At 35.4% G+C, this 15,928-nt stretch overlaps 2 protein-coding genes across 3 annotated transcripts in view; both read right to left on the reverse strand.

The window, feature by feature from the left end:
- LOC128238327 (disintegrin and metalloproteinase domain-containing protein 10-like) overlaps positions 1 to 15,928 on the reverse strand; it is a 232,165-nt gene that overhangs the window by 177,938 nt on the left and 38,299 nt on the right. The window lies entirely within an intron of this gene.
- The window catches only part of LOC128238324 (disintegrin and metalloproteinase domain-containing protein 10-like), an 84,993-nt gene that overhangs the window by 54,017 nt on the left and 15,048 nt on the right, over positions 1 to 15,928 (reverse strand). The window lies entirely within an intron of this gene.

Raw genomic sequence — 15,928 nt, forward strand, 5'->3', positions numbered from 1 at the left:
CTTTTCGCATAAATATTCCATAAATACCTCAGTTGTATAACTACCTCGTTTAACCTTCAAGAGACGAATTACCATCAATTTGAAAGTGTAAGCAATGCTTACACTGTCTGCTTGGACAAGAAAGCTGCCTTTGACTCCGTTTGGTACGTAGGGATACACTGGGAAAATTCTTAGACTTTTATTGCGCTTGTACAAGGACCTGAAATGTGTGATAAGAGTGAAAGATCCGATCCTTTTGACGTTCTGCGTCCTGCGAGAAACGCATTTTTTCCATAGCTGCGCAGGGGGTTAGTCCCCATGGAATCAACCCACTGATCTCTAGTGATCTATATAGGAATATAGTCAAATCAAAAGCACTTTATGGCTGTGAAGGCAGACGGGCAGGCAGGCAAGTAGACAGGCAGGCAGGCAGGTAGGTAGGTGGGGTTTTGGGATTTTGGGTGGGTGGGTAGTTAGGTAGGTATGTAGATAGATGGTTGGATAGATAGATCTATTGTTATTCTTAAAATCTGAAATCTGCTTAGTAATCAAATATGAATGTTTTACATTTCAAGACTCTTTTTACCGTTTTATACTAATACGGCGATTCCATCATTTTACATTTTCTCGAGTCAACAAAAATACACAATAAAACTGATAATATATAACTAATATCTGATAATGCCATATCATACACTAGCGAAGAGTTTGAACAATTTGCAATTTTTGGCATATTACATCTTCACCATTGTATTCACAAGGCAATGTCGTAGCTGAACGATGCAGACTGTCAAGGGCATGTTCACAAAAGCCAAAATGATGAAAAAAAATCCATATATAGCCATACTTGAGTACTACAACTCGCCATGTTCATCTGGTAGTAGCCCTGCCGAACTACTGATGTCACGCCAACTAAGGTCAATATTACCATTAACAACAGATTACCTACTCACGACAAAACTCACGACAAAAACAAAATCAAAACAAATGAGCCTTAGACAAGGTGAGAAATGGGTCCATCTTTTGTAAGGAAAATAGTTGACGGTACATCATACATTGTTGAGACTGACTGCCGAAGGAGGTTCGTATCGATGAATTCGAAGGCACTTGCTTAAGTCTTATAAAAAGCCATTTCCGATAAAACAAAACTTCAGTACACACACCACAATCACATTATACACAGTCACCCAGTCCGAACATTCCTGATCAGAAATTACCTGCTCAAATACCATCACATAATAGTACATCATCGCAAACGCCAGAAATTATGAAACAAATGTCAATGACATCACAACCGTTGACTTTGCCAATTATTAAGCCGAACATACTGCAAAGGCAACTCTTTATTATAATAATTATAAAATTGATGATTCACTCGTACTAGGAAGACAAATCAGGAAAACTAAGCGGCTGGATTTGTTAAGTATGACAAGTTAATTAATGAAAACAGTGCTTCTTCTGCAGTTAGTTTGTACTTATTTATATTGTGTGATTTATATAATCTGTTTTTATTTGTTATGTGTGAACTAGATAAACTCTGCAATGGATTTATAATAACATTAAACACACGTGTTCATTTAACACTTATTCGAATGTTTCAAGTGATAATCTGCTCAACGGGTGAAAAAATAAAGTGTCAGCCAGAATTATTCAGACCTACAACCTATTGAGAAAACTTGAGCAATTACCGGGACTTTGATCTATCAGGGAACACCCAGAAACAATTCCTCTCCAAGCACACCTGATATCTTATCACTTGTTATCACTGTAAGGCAAAGCTAGGTAGTTCATACAAAAACAGAGCTGGTTGAAATAAATGTTTCTCTTTTGTATAAGGCAGAACTTTAATCTGCTTTCTAAAGTGAAAATATAACAAAATTAAATCGTGAAGAGAGAGAGAGAGAGAGAGAGAGAGAGAGAGATGTTGGAATGATAGTATGTGTTTCCGGCACGGATAGAAAAATCCGGCCGAGGCGCGAGTGTAAGCGGGTGACGAGGCTTGCCACCCAGCGTACCCGAGGGTAGGATTTTTCGATCCGGACGGAAAAAACATGATTGATATTTTTTCTTGCATATTTAAATATTAATTTATGAAAAAAAGACGTAGAAAACGAACTTCGGTACATTTCACCAAAAAGCGACGTTGTTTACTACGCCATAAAGCGTAGTAACTTTAAAAACTAAATATCGCGTTTTTTACGATTATTTATTTTTAATTTTTATTGAAATGGCATAATATACTTTTCATAAACCATACAATAAAAGAAATAAGATGTGGCGCGTTGTTGCGCGTGACTCATCTTAAATAGGGGTGTACGATTGGGTTTTCCAGCACTGGTCACAAAACCGGAAACACACGTCCGGTGTGCAAGAATACATTCACTACTTACACTTCGATATACAATTTGTTAAATTGCATTACTTCCATTTTATCATAAATTCTATTGCATGTATTGTTTATTATAAAATGGTGTTGTGCACTTTAATAGCACTTGTAAATCGTACTTAACACAGTAAACATGTAACAGCGTGTTTGAGTTCATTTCACACTCATTTCACGGAACAATTGAATATTATCTTAGGTATATTATTTTTTGGTTTACAAAAGGACAAATTATCTCTATTTTCAATTCCAAATTGTGATTAGACCCTATAATATATCGACTTACAAAGCTTAATTGAATGTAATTCTCAAAACAATAAACACTAACAAACTGTCAAACTTATTTTAATAAAGATGATTTGACCAAATTTGCACTTTTTAATCAGCGTCTAAAACAATGACATCAATAAATGAGACGATTGATTTAAACACCGTTTAATCCCTGTTTTAAGGATGTTTTTTATGTTTCTGCTTTATTTCTGCTCTAAGTTTAACCAAAGAGACTAATGAAAACATATGTATAAAGTATCTGTTATTCTGAAGTATCTCGGAGTGTGGCGAACAGTGTCAGCTGGTCAGGTTTTCATGGTTGCTGAAGATTTCCATGAAAAAGAGATATAGTCGAAAGTTGTTCTTTCATGTTGTTAACTTCGATGTTCAGATCATGTTTATGTTCCTTTAATGGCGCACAATATAGATAATTACAACAAAAAAGCTACAGAAACAAGCTCAGTAGAAAAAGTTTTAACATAAATATTTAGTGGCACTGGGCAAACGCCAAAGACATAAAACACAAAATCACATACAAGAAACATGAAAGAAGAGCACGACACTCCACAAACAGCAGAGTGCATATATACTATATGTAAAAAAATATAGTTATGTTTATTAAGAATTGTTAGGTACCGCCTTGGAACGGTCAGTAAAATGTAAATTTACTGGGGGTGTAAACCAGTTTATGTGCACAAACCTCACTCTTATCCCAACAATCCTTAATAAAGATAAAACGCAAAAGGTAATTCTTATCAAAGTATGCATTACCTTGAGGGAACTTATCAAGCCTTACAAATGTTGGGGTTTAAAAAAAACATAGCTACGTTATGCAAATATGTAACCCTATTTTTGGTTTGGAAAAATTGATTGCCGATCAAGCGGAGTCTGTGGACATATAAAACTATGAACTCGAATTTGAGACATATTTGTGACCCCGCCCCTACCGTTATATTCTGACTGGCTTGTCATACATTTGCTGTTGGGTCTGACATATTCGGTCAGAATGTGTTTATTTTCATTTTTATTTTCAAAATGGACATAGGTTGTGAATATTGCGAAAAACAAACTCTAATGACTTTAAGGAAGGAAGTAAAACTCCCGGCAAAGGAAAATCGATTGTAATTAAACTCAGATTTTTAATCAGTTTACTTATCTGGGAACGGTTTTTACTCCAGGTGGCTTATTTTCAGATGCCCAAAATAGGTTTAGAGTGAAAAGCAATTTTTAAGATGAACGATGTGATTGTACAAATTTACGAACATTTCTGTTAAACGTAAGTTATATTTATTTGAAAAGCTTATTCTTCCCTTTCATAATTATGGAAGTGAAATCTTTTTTTAAGACAATGCCGTAGCGCAAATACATTGATTACATATGAAGGAGTGTGTAAGGTATTACAAGAAGTAAACCGAATCAATTTAGTTATGACGAAGTTGAAAACATGCCATCATATCGAAAAAGAATTTGGAAAAGTTATTTCGTACATATATAATAAGCTTACTATTTTATTAATCTTACTTCATGACGTGGCATTTATGACGCAATTTATCACGTGGTATACTGTCACTGTTAATTAAAAGTTAGATGACATGAAGTGAATTCTTAATTATTAAGAATGGGCGGAGTGAGCTTAGCGAACGAGGCCTTCTTAAAACTTATTGGCTGATACATTGCCGACGCAAACTCTGACACAGGGAGTGTGTATCAGATGATTGCCAGTAGGCGAACCTTTAAACACGCGCGAACGTTGAAGTCTTATTTTGGTCAATTGCTTGATTTTGTATTACATATACATGTATACACGTTAAATCACCATATAGCACTTCATTGTGCATATTTTGTACATGAATCTCAAATCTTGATTGTATTGACACGAAATTCCAGTAGAGCCATATTCAGTATATATGTAGTTGTTTTTTAAAGTTAGCGTTTCAAACTGAAATTATTTTTTTTCAGTTTTATAGTTTTCTGTAATTAAGCATCGCAAGATAACCCGTCGCGTACTTCTCTTGCAAAATTGGAGTTCCGAAATGAGGCGATTATTTTAATAACCAATCATTACACATTAATTACAAAGAAATTTCGACATCTCTCGAAAAATGGGGATTACTATTTTATTTAACTCAACTTAGCTTATCCAATTGTATTGAAGTTGACAAAGGATATGGTTCTCCAAGTACACGCTATTTACATCAATCATAATAGTTGCAGTTGCAATGCATGCATTATAATACAATATTACTAAAACAAATAACACAAATATTTACATGTTTATTGCTAATTGTAATATCGTTCCATCATTTTCAGAAGTCATTAGTGAGAAGAAATCATTGGTATAGTTTACAGATGAATACAGAGTAAATATGATAGAGCTATCATAACAACATGCGAACGCTTAAATATCTACAGGTCAAGAACTTTAAATAATAAGTGAATGTCGCAAATGTCCTTATTGTTTTATATTTGTTCAATAGTGACCTCTGGAGAATTTCTGTTTATATTATTGTGCTAGCTTTGGACAAAACAGACAATTATACGTTGTCTCAATGAACATATAAATAAATCTATCGATCCTACATGTTGGTCAAACCAAATGTATCCAAAACTTTACGCGAATAAAAAATTATTTTGGTAGCACAACAATTCCTTACTGAGTCATGAACGATTGAAAGTGGATTGAAAAGCAACAGCAACTATGATCAGACATGGTTAATAGCACTAACACAATTAATTAAATACAATAAACAAAGTAAGTAACACTAACGGGTGGACGTCCATATTCACCAAGAGTTACTCATGTATTTATAGTGTTTTATTTCGTAAAGGTATCATAAAAAATCGTTAGAACTGTGTCTATGGTATTGATATACCTATAACCTCACATCTGCGCTCCATAACACTAACTGGCTGAACCACGCCATCAAAAGGTATGAATAATTTATTTTGGGAATATTTGATTTCCTGTCGTAGGACAGCACGCTCGACTAAATGCCGCTTTGTCTAAGAAATGAAAACAATAATGATGTAATATGTGCCTGTCAGAGGCAAAAAAGACGAATTAAAATAGTAACGATAAGATTCGATGAGACCAGTTTTAAAATGATTGACAGAAGAGCTTCAGTCTTCGCTGTGCGGTTCAATTCTGTTTGTTTTTTAATAACAGTTACCTTTATCTTCACCATGGAGGCCCCAAATTAATCCCATGAAAGTACTACATCAACTCTTCCTACATACCAAGTTTGGATGCAATATTTCAACCCTAACTATGGTTATTTTTTAATTCAAGTTGCACTGATCTTGATCATAAGGGGCCCCACACACAATCCCTTGAAAGTTCTCAATAAACCTTTCCTATATATCATGTTAAGTCACAATATGCCAACCCAACTTAAGTTATTCATACTAACCATTTTTTATTTCTAGTAGCAGTGACCTTGATCTTCATCGTGACTCTCGGAGTTCGAAAAAAATCCATGAAAGGTCTCAATGAGCTCTTTCCTATATAAGTTCGGTTGCGATATAACCCGAACTAAAGATATTCAGTACCAACCATTTTCTATTTTATAAGCAGTTACCTTGACCTTGTCCCTAGGGGTCAAATGAATGGTCTTAATAATCTCTCCTTATATACTTATATTGGTCACCATATGTCAAACCTAACGTTAATAATATAATACCATAACCATTTATAACGAGTTATTTCAAAACTGTATGCTCATGTTTGATCATTATTGTCAATAACATTATATCGAACATCGATAATGTGGTTGTATAATTCGAATTATGGCTTGTTGGGCGCAAGAAGGAAAGGCAGAGTGGAGCGGTGTCTGAGCAATTTTTGCTACATCAAACTTTGCACTGATATAGATACATGTAGACATATACAAAGTAGATTACAGGAAGTGAGCTGTATTTGGGCAACTAGTTTTTTAGCTAACGTTGAATGTCTTTCCTAAAGCTGAGTACGATCATGCTTTTTAGGCAATCAATGTCGGGGATTTCATGGATTTCGTTTGTTAACTCTCAACATTAAGTACACTTAAATAAATAACACTCTGTTATATACTCAATGCATCATTTAAGTGTGCCGGACATATATACGTATTTGTGTCCCATTTTTCTTTGATCCATGATTTCACTTAACTGTATTGTAACATTTAAACTGTCTCCACCATGGCATCAATGTTCATCTTAACTCTGTAGACAGGAGTTTTTTCCTCAAATACAACTGTCAAGCTCTCGATCATCCCACAGAGGTCAGAGCCGGGCTGAAATCAAAAATGCTATACAACAGTGCCTTGCAGAAAACACAACTTGTCCCGCGTGGTGACATCCAATATACTTATTTCAAAAATAAATGCATACTAATCCTAAAGTCTTCTACATATTGGTTTTTTTTATATCATTTACGTCTGAAGACAATCTTTACAATATATATTGACCCACTATGATGAAGGTATCAAAGCCATAACAAATTGATGAAAACTACCAACATGCAAATAACATTCAATGAACGCACATATTATCCCGTAAGTATGTCAGCGATATTTTCCCATCCATGGCAACATTTGTTCCTGAATTGATACGCATGGTGGTTGTTGGTTTTAAAAAAACACCATCGGAGCACTGTATGGATGATCTTCCATCAACCAGATACAGATTGGGATGTTGTATACATTCCCTGGAGTGAAAAGGTGAATGCATAGCTAATTATAATTTGAAAACATACTTTACAGTATAATTTTATTTCTGCAGTTCTACTAAACATTACACAGTTAACTATAGTTGATTTAAACACACATGAAGACTGGTCTTCGAACTCAGTTTAATAAAAAAAGCCTTAAGAATTCGTGTAATGTCACTTTTTCCATTATCAAGTCAATTGTTGGTGCAAATCCTCACCACAATATAGTTGTCGCATTACCCTTGATTATTAAAAATGGTTTTCAAATATATTATGATAAACCTAGGAATGCTATCCTAACATGTAAGCACGACTACGTCTCGGAGACCATAATGAGGTACTCGGGCAAAAGTATCACGTAGCGTCCTATCTTCGAAAAGTATTTACCTTCAAATATAAAACAGCTTTAAATAATAACTAGAACTCCGCGAGTCGGATGTGTCGCCTGACGAATTCTTTACTGTCGACATTAAAGCGCAATAACTCTAAACATATTGATGCAAGAGTTACGGTTTTTGTGCACTGCACTTTCCCTCAATCAGATATACCTACGAAATAAGTTTCAGGTTGATACCTCCTAAAGTTCACGAGATATACCCCGGACAAGCGAAAATGGGACGCGGACGTCGCCGCCGACGCCGCCGACGCCGCCGACGCCGCCACCGACGCCGCCGACAAAAGTAACCCCTATATGTCGTCTTTTCAGGCGACACAAAAACAGTCAATGATGAACATTGATTGAAAGAATACAGACGATTAGGTCGTATTCTTATAAATAAATGTTTTTATCAATACTTGTATCATTAAATTGATTTAAACTTTATATTTACAACGATTGTTGAACAAGATATTCCAACAGTATCATAATTACTCTCGCTGGCACGCTTTTTTTCGAGACTATGGTCTTGGTGTTGTAGGGGGGGACCGGAGTACAAGAAGGAAACCCACTTGTCGGATTTGATGACCTCAAACCAAACTCACATTTGCCCAGGCCAGAAATCAAAGACGGGTAGATTAGGTGAGAAACTAGACTGCTAGACACTGCGCCAACCGGACAGTCAACTAAGTTATTGGGCGGTAACTAATGTATGATGCCGCTAGTCCGCACGCACGCCCAGTGACATCCTCATTCTTATAATCCATTTTTCGTTAAAAAAGGTAATAAATATGTTTAGATGAAACTTATTATAGTTCCGACTCAACCCAAGGCCAATTGAATTGGCGGACTCGTTCAAATTTAATAATTTAAACAACCAATATTAATAACCATATTTATAATAACCATATATTCTATTCTTACAACCAAAATTCTATTGCAATCGCCATATTCAATAATGACATTAATTTGTTTTAAAGAAGCTCGAGCATGCGGGCTGGATCATGATTACATGTTTTTGGGGCATTTCGCGCTCAACACAAGGAAGGTTAGACTTCTTTTTGTTCTACTAAACAATTAAAATGGCGCCCGGCTGTGTCCGGTCTACCAACTGTATTGCTAAGTACACCAACGTTTATCAGTAACTAAAACGTAGGTTATAATGTGAATATTACAAATTTCACAACCTAAATTATTTTACTTGTAACTTTCAGGAAATAATTTTATTATCTGTAATTTTAAGTCCCCAAAACACTCTTTAAAATATGTTGTTTTTTTGTGTGTGTGTTTTAATGATCTAATTGTTCATTTCGATACATTGGTTTGATACTCTTTAAAATATGTATTCAACTGTCCAAATCTAATTTTAATAGACATGTACGAATACTCAGCATAATTCAAAACCGCTTGTTTTAAAGTGTAACAAAGTTTATGTAACCTTTATAAAATAAAGTTTCTATTATTTACCATATTGAATGTCTAACCTGGGAAAATTAGTTCTATTTAAGTAGTGAAGGCATATGTGATTAAGCAAATAACATTTTCATGTGAAATTCAATATAATTAATATGAATTTTATAATCTGTTCTGTTTTACCGGTAAAGATAAAATACAGATATTAGAGGGTACAAATTATTATAATAAAAACTTGAGAGCCCATGCATTAGATGCGCCAGTGATCTTTCTAAATATTTGGTTTAAGTTACATTATTGGAAGAAATTTAAATGTGCTGTAAATATGTTTCGTTCTTTTTCCTGGCAAGATTGCGTTGACTGAGTTTCACTATTAAGACTACTTATAGTGTAATGTTAATAATTTTCAACTCAACTGTAAGTCTCACTCACCTTTGAATAAGACTGGTATCGTTCCATCCAGCTGTAGCAAAGATTGATAAATACCATTATCAAATTCTGAAATAAATCATATTTTAGTATTCATTAGTTGCCTATCTGAATTTATAATACAATTAAATGTTAAAGAAAACGTCTAAGCACTTTCGAAATAACTTTTATCTAAAACTGTCTTAAAAGATCGTTCAGATACGTCTATTAAATGTATCTTCAATAAAACCTTATGTACAGTATCTTAAAATAACGTACCAAAAATATCGTCTTTTGGCCGAAGATCAGAGAATGATCCAAAAGCCATAAGATCATCTGAAGTGGCCAGATCGGGATGCATTAAACTGACCCTCAACACAAACGATGATGGGAACGTTTGCAAAATATTTTGCACAGACTGCGTCAAACACTAGACTGACTCGATACGTTTACCATGTTTATGCACCTTACGTCTTTAGATTGTGATTTTTGTTAACACTGAAAAAGCATTTACTACTGGGTTATATATCAAACCCTTATCATTTATTATGCACTAGAAAGGTTTCTTTAGGTGATACCTACCTAAATGATAAGGCATGTGTTGAGTTTATTTCTCAGATAGCAGGTTGTATGTTTGTCAAACATGAAAACTTTGTTAAATAATTCTCTATTCCTAAGTACATACTGTGATGGTTCAACTGACAATTCAACATCTGAGAAAGAGGTCATAATGGTAAGTGTTCTCGATGACTTTCAACCAAAGGTTTGCTACATAAAACTTGTAGAACCTCCAAATACAAAGGCTGATGGTACTGTAGCTGCTATTGACGCTGCATTTGATGAGTTTGAAATGCCTGATTACAAAAACAAGACAATAGGTTTTTGTTCAGATGGCGCATCATGATGGATAAGACACGGGGTGTTATTCAAAAGGTTCAGGATCAGGGCCAGGCTCCTTGGATTTTAGCCGTGCGGTGTCTTGCAGAGTGGGGAGTATCTTGAAACAGTGGGTGATGTACTGACAAGTGTCTTTTACTTTAATAAAGGTTCTGCTGAGAGGATAAAGGAAGCCGGTGAAACTCCGGACATTATGTAAACCCAGTTCACAAAACCAGAAAGATGCAATGGCACAATGCGGGTGGACCACAAATTGAGGGCAATATCTTAACTGATAAAAAACGGAATGTTCTTGTCATGCATATGATGAGTTAAAGTGCTATGCTACCAACAGGGTTGGGTATAAAGCCAAGAGGGAAGGCTTACTGAGAAAGGTCATGCAGTACAAATTTGTCTGGTACATTCATTTTATGAACGATTTTTTAAAACAAATATCAAAACAATCTCTTCAGTTTCAACGAGAAGATCTAACTTTTTCAAGTGCTACAACAACAGAACAACTACAGAAACAAGCTCAGTAGAAAAAACGTTCAAACATAAACCCGGTCCAATGGTACTGGGTAAACGCTAAAGACATAGAACATAAAACAAAAAATCACAAACAAGAAACATGGAAAAAAAGCACGAAACTAAACTGCAAATTGCAAACGAATGTTTAGGACACTTGGAGATTGTATGACAGAAATTTGAGAAAATCTAAATGGAAATGAGTACAAAGGTGAAGCTTTGTTGAAGATTTTTGACAGTGAAATCCTAGCAGGAGAGAGGAGGGGAATTGTAATCAGTTACAGACTGTATCCAAAGGAGGCTTGACAATGTTGAAGCAGATCCCCGATTTCTAAGCTGTCATGAGTTTGATCCGAAAATTTGACCAAACGATAAAGGGAGGCAAACTTTGACTTTGTATGGTGATGGTGATTTGCAGGCATTATATTATCACTTTGAAACACCTTTGGTTCATGCGGGATGTGATCTTCTGTATGTATCCAGAAATCAGCACGTTAGAGGTAAATATCCTTTGAATGTTTGGCGGAGGGTTAGCAAGGAGGATATCGAAAGGGGAGAGAACAAAAAACATTTGCTGATCATTCACTTAACTGGCCTGGCCTTTACCCACTTAGCAACGCTGCTTGCGAGCAAGCCTTTTCTGTGATGAAATGCGTTATAGCTGACTGAACGTGCTCACTAAGTACTAAGCGAATGAATCAGTTGATGAGAATAAACATTAATGCCAATGGTAACTTCAATCCACAACATGCAGTAAACAGATAGTGGATCAGATAATATACAGTTACACGGTTATTCATTAAAACAATAAAACTCTGCGTAAAATCAGTGCTTTCCATACAATATTTCTTTTCCGGGCGAACATAAAGGGTTGACTTAAAAATGCGAGTATCAAAAACAGATAAATTCGACCCCTTAACTAACATTTTCTGCAGGTGACCATTCCAAAAAATGCTCCGAAGCATGTAAGACATATACCAAAACCTAGTTCAGCTGAACTGCGACATAGCTTTTAAATTAAGCTTTTGTAGTATGCTCAGGATCAGATTCGACTAAAATATTCTAAAACAAAAACAACAACAACATAAATAATAACAATGTCCTTCATTGGCATCATGGCAATATTGAATCGTAGCACGCAATAATTATTTTTTTAAAAGTAGCTTAAATGTTTGTAAACTATTTCTTTTCCAGCAAGTGGCTTACATAGTTATCCCGACATTGGAATAAAACATCTTTTAGATATGTCTAACTGCTTCTTGTGTATTGGTTATCCCGACATTGGAATCAAACAGCTTTTAGATATGTCTAACTGCTTCTTGTGTATGTAATTCTTTGGAAATTAGTGACAAAATCGCACAACAAGTAGACATTATCGATATGCTTTTGTAATTGTATACAATACCAATTCTATTTATGAAATTATTTAAATGATATCATGTTTTCAAACCGTATTGGTGCCTCTTAAATGAACAGCATTATGCACTGAAGATAAAAACAATATACAACTCTAGCTGTTTCTTTAAAAAGTAAATATATTTACTTTGTAATGGATTGGGTTATATCGTAGTCCTGTGTGCACTGTATCATCCGAGACCTTGTTTCTTTGGACAATCTGTGTATCTCCACCTGCTTGTACGTTGATGGCAGCATCAGATGTAATGGTTCTTTTTCTGCCTTTGTCTGTGGTAAGAAAACTTTCAAGTTTCAACAATTTTATGAATTGAATAATATCTCACTGATGTTTTATTTATCATCTGATTTAAGATAATTTGATCATGATCAAATTATTTATGAGCATTTCCATTCAAACAAAGAAGAAATGCAATAAATGTATCAGTTTAGCTTAACAAGCAAGTTTACTTTTCTTTTTCCTTCCCTTTGAAGATTTCTGTTTTCCAATATCTGTTGCCGTTGTGTTGGCTGTGATATTTTGAGTTAGGTTAACATGAAGATCACCAACTACGTTAACGTTGGTAACAGCATCTGATTTAGCAGTATGCAAATCCCCCACTACTTGTTCTATACTATCGCATCAGATAAAGTAGCATTCGTCTTGCCTTTGTCTTGTTTTGTGAAAATTGATCGCTCACACCTTTGGTCTATAGATAAAAACATTTAGTAATAAAAATGCTCTCTAAAATGTATCAAATATGTGTTATCATTGGAAAGATATATTAAGAAATCTGAAATCATATAAATAAATTATCCAAATAACAAAACAAATACCTAGCCCTTCTGTTATACCCATCTCTGCAATAGTACCAAGTCTTTGATGCCAGTATCCTCTCAGAGACAGGGTCCTTCCTAAACTGATACATTTGTATTTTCTTCTCCTTGTTTATCTCAGCGAGGGTTGATTGCATTCCTTTCAGCAAGATCTTAGCTTTTTGGGCCTCTATAAACAACTGGCTAGCATTGCGTTCTTGTGCTTCTAGTTTTGGTTTTATTTCATTGACCAGGGACTTAAGCTTGTCACATCTTGGTTTCAGGGTGTCCAGTAATGTTTTATCCATGTTTTCCATCTGGGTAATAATGTTCAGAATAGCCTTTTCACGTTCGTCATAGTATTTGTTGATTTGGTTTCGATATTATCGTAGTTTCGTTATCTCCCGTTCACTAAACTGTTCTACTAGCTTTATGTTGTCTTCAACATTCGAAGCACATGCTTCGATGTCATTCAGTAACTCGGCAAGCAATTGTTTGATGTCTTCATAACCCGGGCCATTTTTGAAGGCTTCTGCTATTTCAAAAATGATCTGTTGAGTGCATGATTTATGATTAAGAACTGAACAATGTCCGCAGTTAAGAGTCAGACAGAGTGGGTTAGACAGAAATATTTGATAAATTCGCCAGGGTGGATTGCGCAAGCCTCTGTCCTTTCTTCTTCGATAAGAGAGTGTCTCATGGTAAAAGGCATTGAACTCTTGTCAAGAAGTGTATGGGACTTTGTCATTCTTTGTTTCTTGTGCACTTTCGTGCAGGTAGAGCACATAAATTCCTTGCAAACAGTACAGTATGCCTCCGCTGAGAGTGTTTCATCATCCTGGGAGAAGGGCTGGCAATAGGTCACGTCAAGAGCAGAGCTATCTGCCTGGAGTTTCTTGCCAGGAACTTCATCCATTATTCACCTGAGTAAGCAAAATGTGAAAATATCTACAGTGTCACTATTATTGTCAGATCAAATAAACTGTTAATTTATGAAGGGATGACAACTTGATAATTTCAATAAAAATAAAACCTAATGCCCTCCTGAGCGCCATGTTGTCAGCAAAATTTGGACAATAAAATCAAATATGCATGAATCGAAATGCCAGCAGATTTGAGCTCATAACCTTATTATCAATAGAGTCATCTACTAGTCACACCCAATCTCCATCTAAAGTTTGCGGACCATCCGTATATGCATTGTCTAGTTATCACTAGAACAAGGTTATCGCATTCAAGGTCAATGTCACCTTGATCTTTGACCTGATGACCTCAAATCAAAAAGGGCCATGTGCTGATCACGCCCAGCCTCCATTTAAAGTTTGGGGGCCATGGGTGCAGGTTTTGTCAAATATCACTTGGACTATCGTTTCGCAGTCAAGATCACTGTGGCATTGACCATTGGCCTGATGACCTCAATAAATTTTCTAGTCAGGCCCATCCTCAATGTCAAGATTGAAGACCTTAGGTCCAGGCATATAACTTTGACAAGCTGTGACCTTGACCTTCGAATCGATGACGTTAAAATCAATCTCGATCATGCACTAGTCATGCCAAATCTCAAAGTCAAGTTTGCGGACAATATGGCAAGGCATTGTCGAGTTATCACTCGGACAAACTTTGGTCTACCGATCTACCGACCGGCCGACATACCGATCGACCGACCTACCGACCGACGACATTTGGAAAGCAATATATCCCTTCATCTTCGAATGGGGGCATACTTCAAATATTGGGGGAAAAAACATTGTGTCAAAAAGAATATGTTAACGTCTCCAATTGAACTGTTTAAACAGAAGGTACAAGATAACATTTAACGTGATGTCATCAAATTTGATAATACGGCGATATACTGCCGTCTTATTTATGAATAAGAGATAAAACCCACGTGACTTATTGGTCAAGTTTACGGCAAAAATAAAAATTAAATATCTCGATTCATGTAGGTTTATTTAAAGATAACTTCATTGGTACTGGGGGAAATCTTGTCACATAAACCACGTAATTAAGATCACATTCCATGGCTACATAAAACTTATAAATGGAAGAATTCTGTAGAACTGTTTATTTTCGCAAGCACGCACTATGGAAACAACTATTTCAGATTCATATTAATGGGGTGAAAATGCTGCTATTTTTTACTTAATTAAAGGCAGGGGTAATAGTATAAAAGGCAGACAGTCAGAAAAAATGCCCACTTCACTTGACCTCACAGAGCTGTCTGCTAGTACAGACTGCCAGTACATTTTTTCAAATATACAAATAATTAACAAACAAAAAAACCTAAAATTTGCAAGATTGTTCATTAAATGTTTAAAAAACATATTTTGTGAATTTCAAGTCTCTCAGACAGTTATAAATACAACTTTCAACTTTCAAATATCTTTTTGTAACTATCAAACAAATTCAAATTTCCCAGCAATGTTGATTGACAGATCTTGAAAGTTCATGACCCTCTAACAGCCAACTGAATTTCACTACCATTTCCTATTTACTACAGGTTTACTATCATAGTTTGATAGTTTGAGATGGCTTATTATAACACAATTCGTAGAAGTATTGGTCATGGTATACGAAACTTTATTTATCTCATCTCAAATGAAAAACCAATGGATGAATTCTTATGTACCACTCTGTCCTGAATGACCACAAGCCATGTGCATGTTTACAATCAAAACTGCTGACCAGAGCAGACCTCATAAATCCGATTAACCACGCCTCCTCTGCCAAATAGGCTTAATTGCTGTCCGGTAGGATATTTGGGGTCAGGCATCCCGGCCTTTAAATATTCACCCGACGT

The sequence above is a fragment of the Mya arenaria genome, chromosome 6 (assembly GCF_026914265.1).
Source record: "Mya arenaria isolate MELC-2E11 chromosome 6, ASM2691426v1".
NCBI lineage: Eukaryota > Metazoa > Mollusca > Bivalvia > Myida > Myidae > Mya > Mya arenaria.